This window comes from Caretta caretta, chromosome 1 (assembly GCF_965140235.1).
Source record: "Caretta caretta isolate rCarCar2 chromosome 1, rCarCar1.hap1, whole genome shotgun sequence".
Taxonomy (NCBI): Eukaryota; Metazoa; Chordata; order Testudines; family Cheloniidae; genus Caretta; species Caretta caretta.
The window spans coordinates 98,753,263-98,775,115 of record NC_134206.1 but is presented as its reverse complement, the minus strand read 5'-3'; the positions used below and the strand labels follow the sequence as shown (position 1 = coordinate 98,775,115).

Below are 21,853 nucleotides of genomic sequence, written 5' to 3'. Positions count from 1 at the left end.
TGGTTCACAGGCCATATATTCTCTCCACATCTAGGTACCTCCTTGAGACCCACCTCTGCAACCATTTGAATCCAACAAGTTTGTGGAGTTACTGGAGATAGCCTATGTTATAGGTGGAGCTAGCAGCACCGCCTATTACATGACCATGTTTTCAGATTCTTGTAACAGTGCCAAACTTTAATCAGTTGGGCTGAATTTCTCCATCCTGAGCATCCGCCTCAGGTTGCAGTGAGTTGGTTCCCCCTCATTTGTTTGGTTTCATTTGTTTGTTTTTTGAAATGTTTCAGCCAAAATGGGTCAGTTATTTCTAAGAACAAGCTTAGGAGAACACATGTTTTGCCATGTTAAAAAAATCCTTATAGCCATTTTGTTGAGGTCTAGCACCCCTATACTCTGGACAAGGACCTTTAAATTTGGCAGGCAACTGGCCTTTGTACCAAGGATGTATCTTTTGCTGTTCCAATGAACACCTGCCCAAAATTTGGCCAAGTTATAGACCTTTGGACAAATTCAGTTTTCACAGGTCAGAGCTTCACTGCTCAAATCTCCAAAGATTCCATCCATGCTGAGCATGCTCCTTCTCCTGTATGTGACTGTACTGCACACATGCCATCTCCATAGCTCAATTCAGCATGTTCCAGTCTGGGGATACAGGTGCTCAGAACTTTCCCTGCAATTGCTCTTCAGGGCTAGGGTGAAGAGACTCTCTTCTGTACTCTCATTGACTCTCCCACTGGCGCCTAGGCAATGTGAAGGAGGAAGGTGTCTGTGAATACTGAAGGAACAAGAGCCAAAGCAGATGTGGTGGAGTGAAGGAGTCAAGTGGGCCAAGCAGCCATGGGCAGGGTGGGGGAGAGGGAGACTGAGGACTGGGAAAAGAAAGATGGAGGGGAAGAACTGAGATCCTGCAGGGGGCTCTGTGGCACTGTAGCTCTTGTAGTGTAGACACTTGCTACAGCAGCGAGAGGGGCTTTTCCTTTACTGTAGTAAATCCACCCCTTCAAGAAGCAATAAGGAAGTCAATGGAAGAATTCTTCCATCTATCTAGTGGTGTTTACACCAGGTCTCATGTTGACTTGACTGTGTCTCTGTGAGGTGTAATTCACATCCCTGAATGATGTAGCTAAATTGATCTAAGTAACAGAAGCAGACCAGGCCTCAATTTAAATCAAGAGTTACATATGTTCCTCTGACAGCTCTCAGGGGCATTAATAAAATATGGAATTGTTTTGCACTCTTATTCTCTGGTAACACTTCTGTTAAAAGGTACTATAAAGCTCCTGATATAATATTATCTAGGGCTAAGAGTAATTTGTTTTTAGGTACCTATGTTGCATGCATATACTATGGCAATTGCACGCCTACCTGACCATGCATTTTACTATGTTCGGTAGTGGCTTTTAAGTGCCCAAGACTACTTGGTGTCAGTAGGAGACTTTTTCCTCCAAAAATTTCCCCACTGCTACTACTAAAGGAGCATCTCATCCTTGGAAGCAATGGTGGGAGTGTGGACATAGACAGGACTCCAGGCTGCTGCTGGCATTTTAAACCCAGAGTTACCTAAGTTTACTTTATGCAGGTATGCACAACACAGTGGCCACCAGGTCCTTGTTTATGTAAGCGCTAACTGTAACACCGGAGCAGTTGAACTGCTAGTAGTAATAGTTTAAAAATGTAGGAAGAGTTTTTTAATATAGATAAGGTCCCAAGTCAGACAGTGGTCTGGGGGAATGACCATCTAATTGAAGAGACACTGTCACATCTTACTTGAACAAAAACTTAGGTTTTATACAACTTTTTTTCTTAATTCCAGCTGAAGTCTCCTTGTTAACAAAAGATTTCCTCTACAGTGTTTATCATCCAAACATGGCAATATTTTTCCTGCAGGAGAGCCAGTGAAACAGACTACTTTATTTCCATTATGAGAGATTCTCCATGCTGAAAGATAATGCAAAATGTGAAGAGACATCACAGTGAAAAACAAACTTGTGTTCTGAAGTTTCACTTAATAACTGAAATTATAATAATGTTGATAAGAACACCTATATTTTTAAAATATGGGATTAGATTCTTAGCGGATGTAAATTGGTATAGTTCCACTATCAATTTATACCAGGTTGGGATCTGGCCCCATATGTTTGAAACATAGATTTTTGTCCATTTACTTCAGCTGAGAATCTTGCTCATGATTATTAAACTGTGAGTGTTCCTTTAAGTATAGAAATGCATATTCAACATAATTGACTAAAACTTAGTCATTGTATTTGCGCACACACTCTTATCTTCCAAGCTGCTCAACAACTCTCTGGTTTGCTACAAAATTAATTGTAAAAGGAGAATTTTTGCAGGCCAACTAATTTCTTATTGAAGCAGTTAATGTAAGATAGATAATATATAACAAACCCTTTAAAATAACAAATGTTGGGACTATTAATAGATTTATACAAGATCTGAGATTTGGAGAACAATTCTTGTTTTCTTTGAGACAACTGAAAATGCTGTTTATAATTCAATAAAACATCAGTCTGAAAATCAATCCTCAAGAGTTATTAAAACTGAGAACAAACATGAATTGTATTTCTTTATCCATTTCAGAACAGAGCCTTCCAACTATAGTCCTGTTTCCTTTAGTGCCATGCCATCTAATTAAATGTGAAACAAAAATTCTTAGCTAGCTTCAGCTGTTGCACATTATGCAGCAACACAGTTTTATGACTCACAATGAATCACACAAAAGTACAAATACTACTTAAGACAGCCATGTAAACAGTCAGTCAGTGAGCCAGGGCTTGACAAATGCATTCACCAATGGTAAGTACAAAAGTTCCCTCATTAGCTGGCACATTATCCCAATGTTTGTATAGTACTCTGCACAATGAGGAACAATCTGGTTGAGGACTGTGAGTGCTAATCTTAACACAAATAATGCACAACCAAAACTTTCTTAAAAATAAACAAAAAAAACCTCATGTTTGTAGCCTGTAAGGTTGTGAAGAAAACCTTTCAAATGTGAACTGAATGTAAATTAATCAACGTAGCACTTGTCTACAGAGAGAGTTTAGTCCACACTAACTTGAGTTACTGCGGATTGAAAATGCCTGCATACACACAATGCAAACCCTTAAAGTGCACTAACTCCCTACTCGGTGCAAATTCTGGAGTCTTCTTTCAAACTATACTAAATTTGATGTGAATTGAGTTAGTGCACACTTACTTTTCATGTGCACATAATGCTTCTTCCTCACGACTTTGGCAGTATTCCAACTGCTTTCCTACACTGCTTTTGTGGGTGTCCGTGACTGACTTGTTTATCTGTGTAGCCTCCACTACTCCAGGGTCAAGTTGACCGGATGTATAAAAACTGGCATGGGACCAGAATCGGCCCATTTGCTCCGGGATTCAAATATGTCAGAATAACAGCATTATAGTGCTATTACTCCAGCAGTCTTACAACATGCCTCGAGCAGTCTTCTGGAGCCATGGTGAGATCCTGAATCTCCTCGCTGAGAACAAGCAACTGTGCAGGCAATTCTTGTGACCAACCACCGCAATAAGAAACATTTTGTGGGGTTCTCAAAGCTGATGCCTGAGAAGGGTCACAGCTAGGATGCCTATCAGTGCAGTATAAAGAGTGAACGGACCAAAAAACCATAACGGATAACAAAAAAGCCTAATGGCCTGCTTGTGTCCAGTCCATGTTATGGACAATTGGGCAGGAGTTTTTGCTGGAACACCTCAACAGAACCCTGGACCCTTGTGGACAGCGGTACTCCGCCACTTCCACCACCGAGGACACTAGGGCCCCTGCAGACGACGAGTGGGACAGTGAAGAGATCTCCCCGAAAAGCCAAGCTCTCTTCGGAACTCACAGCTGCCAAATTCCCAGCCCCAAAACCAGCCCAGGGCACAGGAGGAAGATCCTATATAGGTATGTGGATACTGAAGATCCACATACCTATCTTCAATTTATTATTATGCTATACTGCTGTGTTAACTTCAGTATCAGGTGCCTCGCAGCCGCTGCCATAACTGATAAATGCGAGCTGGAAACCTTCCCAAGTCTCCATCCCCCTTCCTCCCCCAACTCTGTTCGCCTTCATACTGCCCCAAGCCCTCCCGCAACACAATTTCAAAATGGTGGCTGGGCCAGCCGGGTAATCAGCTTCTATCTTGTGCTGAAGCCCTATCCATTATCTGTTTTCAAACCCATCCACTCCCACCTATTAATTTCTTTCTCCCTCTCCACATCACTCCTTCCTGGCAAATGCTGCATCCCATCCCCACACTCCTAACTCCATTCACATGCTCGAAACTTGCAAGGTGCAGGCACAGACAACCTCTACTTCCGCGCCGCTGCCTTCCCACAGAACATTCAATAATGATACTATTTAGTTGTGAGAAATTCAAATGTTTATTGAGACAGCTGTTACAGGAAAAAAAGTTTAGTAAGTATTCACAGCTTACATGAGGTATACCTAGGTGTGGGCATTCGGGCTACTGCTCCCTGCTCAGGCACAAACAACCTGGTTCACGGATTTGTACAGGAAAAGACATTGAGGTTAGGAGTAGCACACCCAGGCAGCTCTTAATTGCTTTTCCTCAGGTTACACATTTCATGGGGGGGGAGGGGGGGCAGGGGAGAAGGAAAAAGGACTGGGAGCAGTAAAGGTTTCAAATAATCAGTACGGACCTCAGGCTATTTTCTCTGCACTTTCTGCATGTCTGCAGGGGACATTAAACAGAATATAAGGCTGAGAAATTGCTCAACTTTAATCCAGACATTCTGTGGGACAGCTGCACCGTCCTTGACATAGCTCACAACTCCTCCTGCAGCTTTACAGGGGAACCATCTAGGTAACTTCACAGCATATCTCACTGGTCTGCGCTTTTTACCTTTCTGAATAAGACCATTCTCTGCCTCTTAGTCACCTGCCTCTCTGTCATCAGGAGTCAGGACAGTCTAACAGAGATACAGAGGGGACTACTATCCTGCCCCCACTAACCTCTCAGACCCCATATAGTAACTGGAGACCCTAACCAGGAACATCTCAATCTTGCCCTCATGTACACGTCACTTACCGTCTGAGGTTTCCCAAGTCCGGGATGAACTCAGGGAATGGAATTCAGAAACAGAGCACTAAAAAAATGCTAGGATTACGTCTATGAATATAGTTGTAATATGAATAATAACTGCTTGCTTTTTTCTCTACTCCCCAGGCACCTCCAGCAGCAACACCCTCCAGGACAGGGCCTTTATCAGCAGCTGTCCAACCTGAAGGGGAAGAAATAGAAGTCTAAGAGTGAGATGTTTGGAGCTCTCCTTACAGGCTCACAAAAAAAAAAAAAGAAAGAAAAAAACAGAACTACAGAGAGCTGGATGGTGTTTTTGAAATCTGAGTGGGAGAAAGACGGGCAACTATCCAGAGACAGAAATTAAGTGGCTTGGGACAGCGCTGCCATAACCGGAAATATCCTGTAGAAAGACAGGCATAAAAAAGTAATTACTAGAGGCAATGCACAGGCGCACTGTTCTGCTAGAACACATGCTGCTCTTAGGCCCTCAGTCAATGCAGTGCCCTCAACAAGGACTGAGCCATGTTCTGAAGCCCCTGGATAATACAGGATATTGGGAACACCAAAAGATGTTCTCTGCTGTAGCCCTACAGCTGTACTTGGCACTCTGAGTCCCAACTCTCTACTCCAGAAAAACAAGCAGCAGCAAAAGCAAGACGTTTACTCACCTGAGAAAAGGAGTGTGCCTCCCACCCATTGTTGTGTGCTGCCCCCTTCCACCATTCTGATTTCAATTTCAGACTTCTTCATGTTAAAGCTGTGTTTCATGTTGTTACAATCACTATGAGCTAAATTGGTAACGTTTTCTAAGTATTATTTTGGCTGTTATGTACTGGCATAACTTGTGCAATAAAAACATTAAAAAGTCACAAAGACTCTGCAGGGCATGAAACAAGAAACAAATGTTCACAACTCATAGGTTTTTATAGAAGTACAAAAGCACAGACACAAGATACACAGTGCAACAACATGCTACTTCTGCAACCCATGAAAGCAACTCCAATGCTCACAATCCAACACTGCTCGCAGCACCACCGCCCCCCCCAACTGGGATAAGTGCTGGACATACATTTCCACATTTGAGCCTGGGGCCTGAAAAAGAAAGAACAAGGCACCCCTAACAGAATTGGCCTAGTGGTTTATGCTTTCTGGCGGAAACCTTGACGGCTGCTCATACTGCCAAGCAAGTCTCTGCACCTCAGCCTCCCACCCATTGTTAAGACTCCCCTCCTTCCTCTCACAAATACTGTGCAAAAATACAACACAGAGATATAACCCTAGGAAAACTTAGTTCTGCCTTAAATTTATGTCTAGCCATAAGACAGCACTGCCCTGCTTTCAGATGGCCAAATGCCCACTCTACTGTCATTCTGCAACTATGCACACAATCGTTATTGCTGTCTGTCCATGTGGCCTGTAAATTACTTCATTAGCTACAAAAGCAGAGGATAAATTGGTATCCCCAGATAACCAGAGCAATCTCCACACCATTAATATCCATAGTGATCCTGGGAGCAAACTATCCATTATGCATTAAGGTAAACAAGCACGGGTTCTGAAAGATCCTAGCATCGTGGACCTTTGCAAACTACCCTACATTTAGGTTTGTAAACCTGCCGCAGTGGTCAGCCAGGCCTTGGAGCACCATGGAGAAATACCTCTTTCAGGTTCTAAACTCCGAAGCCGAATGTGGGGGCAAATGATAGGCACACACGTGTCTCATCAATTGCCCCAATACAATTTGGGAATTCCATCCATGAAAAGCAGTAAATCTCATGTGCATTACCAAACTTCATAATCCAGTGAAACAGTACCTTCTGCATGGCAGCACACACCTGCATGACAACAGCCCAAGTCATCTATTTCTCCAGGACAGCAATTCAAAAATGGCACTAGCCTACCCAAAAAGGCAGGAAGTATGGGACAGAAAGTGGATTTTTTGGAGTTTGACCCCAAATCCCAAAGATCCAGTGGCCTCCACCACCTTATCCCACAACTGGAGTGAGAAAATGCACATAGCTCAGTGGCAAAGTAAAGCATTTTGGGGTACCCTCCTGAAATGCTGCATGCTTAGTGTACACCAAACCCCTGCTGTGTGTACACAATGATGCAAACTGAAAGAGAATACAGCTTTCCTGTGTACACCCTTTTAGCATGCCTACATATTGTGTACCAACTGCAGTGCCCCAACTCAGTGCAAACTAAATCTCCCATATAGAGAAGCCCATAGTGTTGTCTTCCTGGGTCCTGTAGGGAACTCACACAGCCAGTGCAGGGTTTGTAATTGAACTGGTATAGCTCACCCCATATTGGGTGTTGCCCACCAGAGGCCATTCCATACCTGCTATGTAAGAACTCAGCTAGTGCCACTCAGTGTCTGCTCAACACAAAGGCTGCTCCTTACCCATTAGGTGCTGTGTTGTGTTCTCGGAATAAACGTGATGCTGCCTCAGCTGAATCTGAGCTTATTGTGAGTGTTACCCTGTTCCACGACAGGTCGACAGACGGACAACTGGAAACAATGCAAAGGGGTGAACTGTCCATATTCCGGATCTTTACCCTACTGAACAACAGAGATGTATAGTGAGAGGTTCTTCCTGAAAGACCACCTTCGCCTCAGCTCTCTGCTTCTGTTCAAACCAGATACAAGAAGAAAAAAAACTGATGAATCCATCTAATAGGAGGATCTGCTGGCTCCCACCCCTAAAATCCCCTTAGCTGTACACAATAAGATTGCTTTAGTTTTCAGAGCATGTGTTTCTGCTGCATGTGCTCCCCAATTCCAGCCCCACATCTTGGGAAGCAAAAATCGTGTTGATTCCACATGATGGCCCCCAAGGCTATGCAGTAAGAGCAGGATTTGCCTGCAATCAAGGTTATGAATTACCTTCATTTTACTAAATTGGGTGTTAATTCTGAAGTGTTTCCATTACTTAGTTTTACCGTCAAAAGAATGTATGTGCTTGTATCTTCTGTGAGGCTTCAGCTGTCCACCTCTTATCCACTGCAAATTCTGCATGAACTTTAAGCAATGTCAATAGTCAGCATGAATCTTAGGCTAGAGGTCTAGTGGACGATTATCGAATAACCCATTAAATCTAAAAGCAAGTTCTTCTAAGTATTTATTCAGCTCCAAATCCAAAAAGAAAAAAGATGACACCTAACCAACCATATTTTAAAATTTCCTCCTTCATTTAGTAAGAAAAATATTGACTCACTTTAGCAAACTGATTCAACTCATTTTAAAAACTATTCTATTGTTTTCATGCACTCTTGGGATGTAGATTTAAAATATAAAATTTATACAGATACATATTGGTGTGTGTCATTTCTGCAGGTAGGCACTATGTTCTTATAAACTGCCACTGAACATATCAGTCTGGGCCTGCTGTGTTGCACCCAGGTTAGGTGCTCAGGGATGTACACTGGACACAGCCAGCAAGCCTCCCCGGTTTGTTCTATCAGCAGAGGGAACAGCTATCACGTAACAGAAAATGAGAGTCAACTGGCTAGTTTTGTTTTTTTGAAAGTGAGATATGGAGGGGTGGACTCCTAGGCCTTTACAGTGACTGGCAGCCTGTACTTACGAGATGGGAGAACCCAAGGTGATTAACAGGTTATCTTAGCAGGGAGCACAGGCATAGGGTATTTAAATACAAGGTTTTCTTTCTTTCTCAGAGGTGAGGGTAGGAGAAAGCTAGGACTTCTAACCAGCAAAGAGACATCTGGTTAACAGGCTGCTCGGGGCAGTTTACCAGTTTGGGTACACTTAAGCAAATTTTTCTTTCTGTCATGCTAGTTTTATATGCATTTAAATAAATCACTATTGTTTGGTTTTGCACCAAACTAATTCTCATCTCAAAAAAATGCCCTTTTGATTTAGCTTGCTTGACTGATTGCTGTGAAGTACCAGAGTACTTTGTATAGCGTCTTTCATATATTAAATTACCTATGATCTCTTGCGTAATTACTCTACAGAGTAATAGCCACATGCACATTCATCTACCTTCATCTGTTCCTGTTACCACCTTAGGTCGATGGAAATATATACCTTGTCTACACTTGCAGTGGCATGTTGGGTACGTTAGTAACACACCTTAGCAAAAGGCAGGCTGCATCCCCCCTTATTGTAGTGTGTAGCTACATGTGGCAATGAAAGGCTTTGATGGGAGGGAGGCAGTGAGGAAAGGCTCTGGCAGCTCCCCCCACCAGAGCCTTTCACTGCAGCAGGGAAGGGCTTCAGCAGCAGGACATTGCTAAAAATAGCAGTGTAGACCTGAGCAGAACTGCCTGGGTATGTAGAGAGCAGAGTAGGGTTCTGGCATTTAGGGCACTATTAAGCTAAGCAGCGCCTCACCATCTATGCTGCTATTTATACCCATGCTGGCTGGGTTTGCAACACTGGTATTCTACACTGTCATAAGCACACGCCTACCAATAGATAAGAGATGACTCTGCATAAATAACAGGAACGTTTTGCACCAAAGTAGTAAAGTAAAAGCTACAAAGACCAAGGAAGTATATAATATGTCAGCAGTACAAGCAGCAGACCTGAGACAGCTACACCCCAGAGTCTAATCTGTGGTGACAATATACATAGTATACACTAAGGCTATGTCTATACTAGAGACCTTACAGTGAGATAACTGTACCAATGCAGGGGTCCCGCTGTAAGGTCTCTATGCCAACAGGAAAGAGATCTCCCATCGACATAACTAAACCACCCCCCAACAAGCGGCAGTAGCTATGTCCCGCTGACATAGCACTGTGCACACTATCACTCATGCCAGTGAAACTTATGTCGCTGAGGGAGGTGTTTTTTTTCATAAGTGGCAGTGTAGATGTGGCCTAAAATTTAATTCCACACTACCAAATGTATATTATGAAAAATTATATCTTAGAGTCAAAGTTCATACAATACTTCATTCATTCATTCCATGTTAGGATTACAAAAGAGAGATTTACCCCCATCAACGGAGTTCTCCAAATGGATGGGCTCTATTTCCTAACCCTTTTCTTCCCTACATCATATGCTCTACCTCCTCTATATTTTCTGCTTCTTCCACTCTCCCTAAAAATAAATTTAATTAAACAGAATTCCTCATCAATGGCTGGGGCCACTAATTTGGATATCCCCTTCTAGCAACCTGATAGCTACCTCTGAGAAAAAAGCACTTTGATAGTTATAAGATACAGGGACTTTAACAGGTCATACCCTGGACCATATCTTCAGTGTAGATGTCAATACTGAGAACACTAAAACCCACCCCCTCCCTTGGACACTGACAGACCATTACCTCATTACAGCCCCCTGCCTAGGACTACCCCAGGAATTAAGGACCATCACAAACCGCACCAGCTTCTGCTCCAAGTGCAAGGTGCATTTTCTTGACCTTGCCTTCTCTAATATAAATACACAGCAACATATACATGTTTTTATTATTTTCTTAAATACCTACCAAAACAAGACACTCCCCTGCACACACTTCTCCCCTAGGAAAAGGAGGAGAGAAGAAACATGTGGCAGATGTTAGTCATGTTGTTTAATGCACTAGTGGAAGGCATTCAGATACTATGGTGATGAGTGTGATACAAGAAGATACTGATACAGAACAGTAACGATGAGATGCAACAGACGCCATTGACAAGAACATTCTGAAAATACTAACCTTGATATCATCCCAGCAGAAAAGTCACAAGGTTATTAGAGTGCTTACCAGAGAAAACCTCTCAAGAAAGAGTTGTTAGCTCAACTTGAAAACAAATATTAAGTGTTGCTAGTGAGAAGAGCAACACCAAGAAGCTAATCAAGACACTAACTATTGTAACCCAATGTATTGGGATGAAAGTGAAGGCTACACAGGAAATCTAACTTGTTTAGAATGCAACCACCCACCTCCTTAGCTGAAAAGCTCTAAAGAACATATCACACTGATGCTGTGCACTCTTAACCAACTCCTAAATCACTTCTAGTACCAGCCTGTCTTAATGTTTACAACAGTCAATGTGCTGGGACCAGTTTACACGAGAAACCACCTATCTACTGAGCTCTACTCCTCTGGGACAATCCTGCTGCCACAGGTAAAGCTCCTGAAGGACACAAATAAGACATGCTGGGTCAGGAACACTCAACCATGGAAAATCTACTGAAGTGAATAATGCAGAGCCTAAGCATGACAGTTTTCAGAGTACACTACAAGACTCACCATTTTGCAAAAGCTTTTCTCCAATAAGGAAAGATGAAGGATTACATGTGCACATACACCAAAGAACCATAGCAAACAAAAAGGTGCTAAAGTTGGGAGAGACAAAGTTCACAGCTCTATCTTGATCACATGTATGTGATGCTTAGGTGTTTCTTGTGAAAAAGGTATTGTAAAAGTAGCTAACAAGAAGAGTGCAAAAGCTTTATTTTTATATACTCTAGAAAAAATACATGCACAAGCACAGTTTAAACAGATATCGGGGGCAGGGGAGAGTAGGCCTAGTTGGGGGTCTACCAGCGTTGAAAAAAAACAGCTTCTAAGCTACTTTAATCTCTGTTATTGACTACTGCATTGACATCTTCTGAGCACTTCAGCATCAAAAAGCTATCAACAAACTGGAAACAATTCAGAGAAGAGCATTAAAAATTATTATGGGGTTATAGAAATCATTTGAAGAAAGATTTAAGTGGGGTTCTATTCTGATAAGATACCTCACAGATTTAGTACCTATGTGCAAGGCTCTGAGTTTTTCTAGGCAAGTTAGTTTGGACCCAAATTCTGCTGCAAGGTCTCTTGATTCTGAAACATTCTAGCAGTCTTGGTTTGAGCATTGGCCTGCTAAACGCAGGGTTGTGAGTTCAGTCCTTGAGAGGGCCATTTACGGATCTGGGGCAGAAACTGGGGATTGGTCCTGCTTTGAGCAGGGGGTTGGACTAGATGACCTCCTGAGGTCCCTTCCAACCTTTAATTTTTTTGGGGGGAGGGACAGTTCAGTGGTTTGAGCATTGGCCTGCTAAACCCAGGGTTGTGAGTTCAATCCTTGAGGGGGCCATTTAGGGATCTGGGGCAAAAATTGGGGATTGGTCCTGCTTTGAGCAGGGGGTTGGACTAGATGACCTCTTGAGGTCCCTTCCAACCCTGATAGTCTATGATTCTATCAGGCACTGACAGACTTTCCTCAGTGAGCAGAGAGGTCTGGCTTAGAAATAGTTAATATACACAATCTAGGTAATAATGCATGAGGCCATGGTGACAGTTAATGAGGGAACATGTCTAACCTAAAATAAAATTACACTGTACATGTGATGCTGGCAGACCACATGACAGCTCATGCCAAGGTCCTCGTGTCTCCACTGAACACTGACAAATATGTAGTTGGAACCAATCTGCCTTATCTGTGTCTTTGTAGAATTCTAATGCCTATTTTAACTATAAGAATGCATTTCATGCTTAGACTTTATGGAATGCTTGTAAATTGCTGCATGCATTAATCTCACTTCTAACATCTGTATCCCATATTATAAGGTAATATTTGAGCGTTTGCATTGTGAGCCCCAGTAACTATAAATCACCAGGCAGGAAAGAGACATTAACTATTGTGAAATGCTGATCTCCAACAGAAGGTGTTATGTGCTGCCCCACGAGGAAGGTGCATTGACACCAGATGTACTAGAGTGGAACATGAAAGAGGACAATACACTTTGTTGTTTACTCTCCCCCTCCAATGAAGGTGAGTCTTAGAAATGAATTCCTCCCATCAGCTGAGTGTGCAGCACTAAGCAGAAAGTGGACAGGGAGGCTCAGGTGGATTCAAATCAATTATTTAAAAAAAAAAATCAGATTTTTTTTAATTTAAATCAGACTTTGATAAAATGCTTTTTGAGAGGAAAAAACCTATCTAAAGATAGCTTTGAGCTATAATGTATGTTAATTAAAACTATCAAGGAATAGGGATTATAAATTCTAATTCTATAGTATGAGACAATATAATCATATAATGTTTAAGTGAAGTTTTATAAAGGAGTTCCAACAGTTCATGGATTAGGGACCCAATCCTATAGGGTTCCAGGAGCTTCTGTATAGATTATTTAGGTTAATCTTTCTATCTACCCAATGGGACTCAGTGCTCAGTCTAGAAGATACCATCAGAGATGCTTAGTTTTGCAGTTCTCAAACTGTGGATTTGTGTCTCCAGCGATAACTTGCTTAACAGCAAAAATGTTTTCAAATAAATAAATAAATGTGTAGAGGTGAGAAATAACAGACAACCCTATTGTCCCTCTGCAAATCTGTGTACACAGAGTCAATCCCTTACTTCTCTCTAAAAGTGCAAAGTTTCAAAAAGTCCAGTGAATAGAAGAGTGTTGGGGGTGGAATAGATCTGGACAAGGAGAAGTAGTCTGGAGATAAATGTGAGAAGGGAGGGACAGGCAGTAGAAACAAAAGTGAAACTGTTTGAACAGCATATTCCAGAAGTCTTGAGGTCTTTCTGAGTGTAGCCTTCATTGATTTGAGATCTACCATACCATTCTCTCACTGGAAGGGAAAACCTATAATGACAGCAGGCCATAAAAGAGCCCCAGTTTGGAAATATTTTAATCAAGTTCCTCTACCTCTGGGTTGGACACGCATGCGCGCAAAATGCAAACAGTGCAACAAAGAAATGTAAGGCCTGGTTGCCCAAATGAAACAACATTATGAGAAGTGTTTCTTCTCAGGAGGAAGGTGCTTTTAAGATGATGAAAGGAACATGTCTGAACATGCAGGATGTTCAGGTTGGTAAACTTTTTTATTTCATACTTCTTATGGACAGCCTGTCTGCCTTATGGACTATTCTTGAATTCTCATGTTTGAGCAAAAAATATAGTTGTTACTCTATGGTACTATCATTTTAGATGCAGTTGTGGTAAAAAAATAAATAGCTGAAATAGGCAGATCTTCCTTTTACAATTTCACCTTTAAAGTAGTACTGAGTGCCAGTGAATGCAATGAGTAATACTAAATGAGCAGTATGGTAATAACAATTAAATAACTACATTGACTTATTTTGTTTAGGAGACTCCATCCTCAACATACAGGATTCTGAAGACTATCCACATCGTCTTCTATAGTTTCAGAGTTATCTGCCAATGATAGTGTTTCAGTCACATCATGTATGTCACATAGCCACAGTATATCACCTGTAGCAAAGAGAAAAAAAAAATCTCCATCATCCAGAAACCACCATAAATAAGTTTGTGATAAGAACCAGCAGATTACAAAAAGAGGTAATTGATGAAAAAATTGCCCGGTTTGTTTATGCAACAAACTCTCCTTTCTGTATGATTGAGAACCCACACTTCATTAACATGGGTCAGTCATTAAGACCAGGATACAGTCCACACAACAGAGCAAATGTCGCAGGCAAACTGCTGGATAAAGTGTATGAAAGAGAAATTGAGCAGTGTGCAAAAGGTCTAGAAGATGAAATTGTTAACATGAGTCTTGATGGGGGAAGCAATGTTCACAATGATCCTGCTGTATGTATTTGTGCGACAACAGAAGAAGGGAATGTCTTCCTTACAGACACAATTGATAGATCAGGAAATGCACACACAGCAGAATACTTATAAGAAGTAGCAGTAAAAGCTATAACACACCGTGAAAAAAAATTCAAATGTCTAGTTCGCAGCTTGGTCACAGACAATGCTGCAAACGTATCCAAGACGAGAAGAAATTATTTAGAAGAGAGTCCCAAGCTAATAACATACAGTTGCAGTGCTCATTTGATGCACTTCCTAGCCAAAGACTTCAGTGTTCCAGAAATAAAGGCTAATGTTATTGAAATTGAAAAATACTTCCGTAACAACCACTTTGCAGCAGTTGCTCTGAAAAAAGTGGGAGGAACCAAGCTAACTCCCCCACAAGACGTGCGATGGAACTTAGTAGTGGACTGTTTTGAGCACTGTATCAAGAACTGCCCTAATCTGTGGACAGTTTGTGAACAAAATAGTGGAAAAAAAAGATGGCACTGTCACAACCAAAATTCTCAACATTGGGCTTAAGAGAAATGTTGAACACTTGCTGAGTACCCTGAAGCTTATTTCTGTAGCCTTGAACAAAATCATAGAATCATAGAATATCAGGGTTGGAAGGGACCTCAGGAGGTCATCTAGTCCAACCCCCCGCTCAAAAGCAGGACCAATCCCCAATTAAATCATCCCAGACAGGGCTTTGTCAAGCTTGACCTTAAAAACTTCTAAGGAAAGAGATTCCACCACCTCCTTGGGCAACGCATTCCAGTGTTTCACCACCCTCCTAGTGAAAAAGTTTTTCCTAATATCCAACCTAAATGCAGGGAAATAGCTGTTTTATTGCTGATGTTGTTGAAATTTGGAAGGAACTGAGTGAGATCTTAAAAAAGATAAATATGCAATGACAGAGTTAAATTACAAGCATTAAAAAAAAAACAAATGGGACAAGCACCATCTCCAGGTCATTTTCTTGAAAATATTCTCAATACTCGGTACCAGGGTCAAACCTTAACTGTTGAAGAAGAGGAGTTGGCTATGACATGGACATCCAGCAATCATCCCTCCATAATGCCAACTATAATAAACTTCAGAACTAAGGATGAACCATTCAAGAAATATACATTTGCTGATGATGTTTTAAAGAAAGTCACACAAGTGAACTGGTGAAAGTCACTTAAGCTCTTGAATTCAGAGACTGTTGAAGTGATAATCTCACTTTTAAACAGCAGTACCTTCTTCTGCCGGTGTAGAAAGAATATTGTTTTCCTTTGGACTAATTCATTCCAAGCTGAGAAATGGTTTGGGACCTGAAAAAGCAGGAAAGCTTGTTTTTCTTTTCCATATTATGAACAAACAGGAAAATGAAGGTGAAGACAACTGAGTTAGCTGCAGAAGCCAATATTTTAAGTTTCTCATGTTGACCTGGCTGACCCAGTCGATTTAATTTTTATTGTTTTTTTAAATATTTCATTTAACTATTTTAGTTAAAAACAATTTTAACAAAAACAAACCTGATTTTAAAAAACTTGAAAGTTTAACTAAATTCAAAAATGCATATGCTTGTTTTGTTAAATTATAATATGTTTGCTGCTGAAGAAAAAAATCCAGAATACATAATGTTGTTTTAGTTAAATAAAACCATTTAAATGTCTGTCTGGTGACATTCTCCTCCTAATACAGCATGGCAAGAAAATCCTCCAAATATTAATGATTAACCTGTTGAATTGGAGATATTTATGAAGTCATTCTGAACTATCTGCTTCAATTACCTTTGGTAAATGAAATAACCAAACAACCATTCATTTTCTGATAGAGCTGTAAAACTAATCTGAAAAGTTTTCAGAATAAATCACTTTAAAAATGTATAATATGTACCTTCTAAAAATGAAACCTACATCTATCTCTGAGTTGTGAAGAATACGTATTAAGGTTATAACAACCAACAAGAATGCACTTTTATGTAGAAATCCATGATTAAATCGAGTCTGCCTGACTATTGATTTAAATCATGATTTAAATCAAATCCACCCCGAGGGAGGCTAAAAACCCCTAACAAGGAGGAACTGTATCGTTATGCTGCTTGAACTCTGGGAGGCAAGGATTACTAGGCATAATCAAAAGATCCCCAATGCTTAGCCAGGGTTAGCCCTAAAGGAAGTACAGGGGAATCTCTATACTGCAATTAAACACCCATAGCTGGCCCCTATCAGCTGACGTGAGCTCACAGGGCTCAGGCTATGGAGCTGTTTTATTGAGGTTGTAGATGTTTGGGCTCATGCTGGAGCCTGGGACCCTCCGTCCTTGTGACTGACCTGGAGTAAGTGACAGATCCTTTGAGACTAGAAGAAACCTGAATATTGCTGTGATCCTTGGTGTAAGGGACATCTATCACAAAGATAATCTTACCTGAGTGGCAAGACAGATCAGAATACCCAAGAGGACGGTTTGTGACTTCATGTTAAGGCTGTTATAGTGCCTGAGGAGTTCACACTTGATTACTGGTTGGTGAAATCTAAATAGATCTCACAATCAATATGGAGTTTTTGCCCTGTTTCCAAACAGTGTACCTGGAGGTTGGTACTCATGCTCTTGAGTCACTATAGGACAGCTTGTCATTTATACTTCGCAGCCTAGAGTAAGTATATGTAATATGGTAATTATGCACTATGGCTGAGCTTTCCAAAGCTGTCTGGACAACCTGGAATTAATAGGAATTGGGCATCCATGTCCTCCAGACAACTTTGAAAATCCCAGCCTACTTTATTTACCTGACATTCCTTACCTCCGTACGTTGTTAGTGGGAATTTCTTTATACTCCTCCTGTTCAGCCTCTACCCTGAGAAAGAGGAAGGCTAATAGTTTAGATTATGTGTAATATAAGGATTCTTATCTACTTACAGCCCACACAACTCCATTCTAGAGACTATCCAATCAGCAGAGAAGTAAAAAAAAAGCTGTAGAAAAAGGGTGGATGTAATTGTAGACAAGAATTTCGTCTAAGATTTACCAACGAGTAGACTGTTTTTTAAACCATCTCAGCATTACAGGCTTCATTCTATAAAAGCAAAACGTTAAGAAGGTAATAAATCATCTGCAGCTTCTAGCACCTTAATCCCAAAAATACTATTTCCAAAGATTTGAGATTGTGACAGATTGTTCCAATTGTCTGCTTGACTTTAAAAATAGGCCCTTTCTTCACGAAGGAAAGGCTGTGATGACGAAGAGAGGAATTAAACTTCAGAAGAAAAACTATGAGGAGACTACACACATAATAGCACAGCTTGGCCTACAAACATACAACCTGTGTGTCTGCAGACGGCAATCATTCCACTCATAAGGAGACCAATGCTAATATAGCAAAACAAGCAGACTGCCAGAGCAAACACACCATTCTGTGGCCCTGAAGCTGCAAGCTGCTCAACACAGGCAGACCCGTGCACCTTTGCAGAGCCGCACTGAAATCAAGGGGTCAGGCCACCTATAGCTACATACAGGATCAGGGTCTCCATAAGAAGTAGTGAGTGCCAGTGGCTGACGCAGAATAGTCTTGTGTACCAGTAGCCTGGAATAGTAGAAGCAAACCAAGGCATTCATGGTAATCTGGGAGAAGAGCAGCATGCAAAGGGGAACAAGGTGACAATCCGTGTTCAAAAAGCCTTATCGTCGGAGAGGAAGAAAATGGCTCTTGTCCCACTAGGTGCTCTCTTATCCTTCAAACACATGCCAACCTGGCACTGAACAATACTAAGAAAAACCGAGTTTTTCAAGCACCAGTGCCAGCACGTGCGAACTGAACTGCAGACTGTGTGCAGATATTTTTACCACCGTGCCGGATGCCCAGTCTACACTATAGTTTCCAAAACTGGCAGTGTTGATACTGAACTTTTTTTTCTCTCCAGTGTCAACACATTTTAAGAGCAAGTGTAAAAGAGGTTTTCTACCAGCCTGGCACAGCAATGCTAGAGACCATTCTTCAAGGGTAGTATCCCCTAGATGACCCTTTAGTGTTCAAATACACATTGAGTGTCAGAAAACCTAATGCAAGAACCGTGGGTAATGAGGATCAAAAGGATTTTTAATCCACACACCATGTTATGAACAGTGTTTTAAAGTTACAAACTGAGTCACATATATTTAAGAAAAAAAACTACATTCTGCTCCTAATTATAATTCTGTATTACTTTCAAAATACAGCAATTTGAAACAACTACAGTACCATAAACATTCTCACTAGTTACATTATCCCTGCATGGTTTCACACTACAGTTAAAGTATATCTCAAGGTAGGTCATGCTGTTTCAAATATATATGTATTAATATTGATGTTATTTGTACTTGTGGTCAGGAGTAGAACAGGTCTAAAACATCTCAAAACAGAAACTGACTGAAATAAAGAATTTTTTTTAAAAATGAAAAGACACCTTCTAATAAACATAACCTATCTACAGGCTTTCTGCATGTAATTGGCAAAAGAGAGGGGTACTTAAATGTTTTCCCCACTGTTTCTCAGGGTGTGTCTACAAACTAGCATTTTTATTCAAACTTCCTACTGTTACACTCCCACCAGCACAGTTCTACCAGAGGTAGCCGTAAAGGAAGAGCTGGTGCAGACAGGCCACTGATGTTTTAACCACAGTATTGTCTAACCCTAATTACTAGGGTTACCAGATAGCAAGGGTGAAAAATCGGGATGGGGGTGGGGGGTAACTGGCACCTATATAAGACAAAGCCCCAAATGTCAGGACCTTCCCTATAAAATCAGGACATCTAGTCACCCTACTAATTACAGCAAGTCTAGATGAGTTAAGAAGCACCAGTGGCTTCTAGAAAAATATCTGCATAAGCCCACCTAGCCACTACTGCCAGCAGCAGAACTGCAATGGTGAGAAATTTGAAGAGAAATGCTAATGTAAACAAGGCCTTAATCAGAGATTCTTCTCTTCCAGAAGTAACAAAAACATTAGTTCTGCTCACTGCTACTTTCTACCAAGCCCAGTGTGCCAAATGCTGAGTTAACAAAATTATCAATTGCCACTGAACCACATCTAATAGGGAGTAAGCAGAGTTCTCCACATTCAGAGGAAGAGCATGAAGCTCCTGCCCAACTAAAACAGAACTTCCAGTCTCAATGGTCACCGCCCCTGGGGCGGCCCAAGTTCTTAGAAGAGAAGCGGGGAACACACCGAAGTTTAAGGATAAATACTTGTCCAGGTCAAGGATAAATACTTGGCCATGTCAACACAGCAGGGCGACGCAGCGCTCTTCAGCCGCAACTCCTTCCTGGCGTGGGGAAGAGCTGGAGAAGGGCCCTGGGTCAACTTCCCTCCCGACACGAGTTTCCTGCACAGGTGCAGAGCTGACACCCGCTTGTCATGCACAAGCCCGATAACGTCCCCCTGTCTGGAGCCGGGGAGCCGCAGCCGGCAAAGCGCAGCCTGGCGCGGGTGGGCTCTCGCAGCGCTCCCTCAGCCCCAGCGCCTCGTCAGAGCCAGCGCGACAAACAAGCGCAGGCACCGACACGAAGCGCACAGAAAGCCGCCCCCGGCACCCAGGGGCCAGTGCAGCCCCGCGGCGCGCTGCAGGCCCGTCTGCCGGTGCCCTCGCCCCTGGGCGCCGCGCTGCCCCCGCGCACGGCACCCCCTGGCCATGCCCCGCGAATGCAGCCCGCCCGCCGCTGACCTGCTGGCGGCGGCCCCTCAGCGGCCGGCGGGGCCCGGGCTGTGTCCGCCCGGCGACCGCGGAGCGAGCTCTCGCCTCCCTCCCGCCGCGGCTCGCTGCACGGGCGGGGGCGGCTCCACACAAGCCAGCGACGCGCCTCCAGGCTGGGCCGGGCCTGCCCACCCCGCCCCGTGCGCTGGGTGGGGGGGCAGCTCCCCCGCTGACTCCGCCCCCCCACCCCCAGGGCGACACCGCAGCTGCTGCCCTGCACCCCTCAAGCAGCCCCGGCGTTACCGCCTGCAAACCGGCCCCCAGGCTGCATCCAGCCACCGCCCCGCGCCCTGCCCTGCCGCCGCCACCGCCGCCCCAGGACGTGCTTCCCCCTCACCCCGCGCCCCGCCTCCAGGGGGCGCTGCCCAGCGCCCTGCCACCCCCCGCATCCCCTGGTGTCGAGCTCCCACCCAACCTGACCCAAACCTGGGGCGGGGCGGGGAGTGGGACCACGCCCCACAGCCCCCTTCGACTGTTTCTCACCTGCGCTCTGCCCTGGGGCTGCAGTCCCCACCTCCCTCGGCCCCTCCTCCATCCTGTGCCGATAGCACCCAAGCCCACCCGTCCCCACTTGAGTCCTGAGCCTGGGAACACACACGTGCTTACCTTCACTATCCTGAGTAGTCCCGCTGAAACCGGGAGCGGTGGCAGTATAGGGGCCAAGTTGAGCAGGAAGTGGGAAGTACTCCCCGTAGGTAGTAAGTACCAGGATTGAGAGTAGCAGCCGTCTTAGTCTGTATCCGCAAAAAGAAAAGGAGGACTTGTGGCACCTTAGAGACTAACAAATGTATTTGTAGCTCAGGAAAGCTAAGGTGCCACAAGGACTCCTTTTCTTTTTTACCAGGATTGACACGAAGCAAGACTGTAAAATCCACCCAAGGACACCCTTTTATTCTTCTCTAAAAGGGGGGGAAGTGAAGTCACTGCAAAAAGCAATGAATAGCAATAAGCCGCTACAGGGTATAGGTCAGTAAGGTTTTGGCATGCAGGTTCTGCCGCCTATGAAATGCACCAATAGGCTGTTAATGCACACTGTCATAAGGCTTATTGCTATTAGAGAATGGCTCATTAATTTTGCCTCTTGCTTTCTTAAAATAACCCAACTTTCTTTAAAGCAGTTTTGTGCAAAATATTCTTCCATTTTGAAAAATTGTACATAGTAAATTTGAGAAAACAGGGCAAATATGAAATACTTTTACTCTTTATTTGTTTAATCAGATTGCTACCACTAAGACCAGGTACTTAGAATGGGGACTGCTACTAGTGTCATTAATATTTTACCTAGTGGTAGAAAGCTGTTTTGAAGGCACCAGTTTTGAAGGATTTGTATGAGACACCATACTGATATCCTCCACAGTTTGTGCACCATGCAACCAAATCCTCTTGTGTGGACATTCTTAAAAATAACTTTAAGTGTTCCATATAAGAGGTTGTACTGATTTTGGGCATAAGATGTACCTAGACCAGTAGATCACACCTTCACCACAAAAAGATGTTGGCAGAAGGCCAGCTGCCACAGCCCTTGTAGTCTCCCCAGCATCATATCCCAGGTCACAACAAGGTCTATGTTAG

General features: G+C 42.9%; 1 protein-coding gene across 24 annotated transcripts in view; it reads right to left on the bottom strand.

Annotated features, from left to right (window-relative positions):
* The window catches only part of MBNL2 (muscleblind like splicing regulator 2), a 177,640-nt gene extending 157,246 nt beyond the window's left edge, over nt 1–20,394 (bottom strand). For 8 of the 24 annotated variants that reach the window (XM_048853605.2, XM_048853595.2, XM_075129415.1 and 5 more), the window contains exons 1-4: nt 20,252–20,394; nt 17,355–17,408; nt 15,805–15,879; nt 14,136–14,239 (exon numbers count right to left, since the gene is read on the bottom strand). The gene's annotated coding sequence lies outside the window, so the exon portion shown is untranslated. Of the gene's footprint in view, nt 1–7,477; nt 7,635–14,135; nt 14,240–15,804; nt 15,880–17,354; nt 17,409–19,755; nt 20,129–20,251 lie in introns of those variants that run through there. The other 16 variants (XM_075129425.1, XM_048853664.2, XM_075129446.1 and 13 more) reach the window with 9 other exon arrangements.
* Between the last annotated feature and the right edge of the window lie 1,459 nt (nt 20,395–21,853).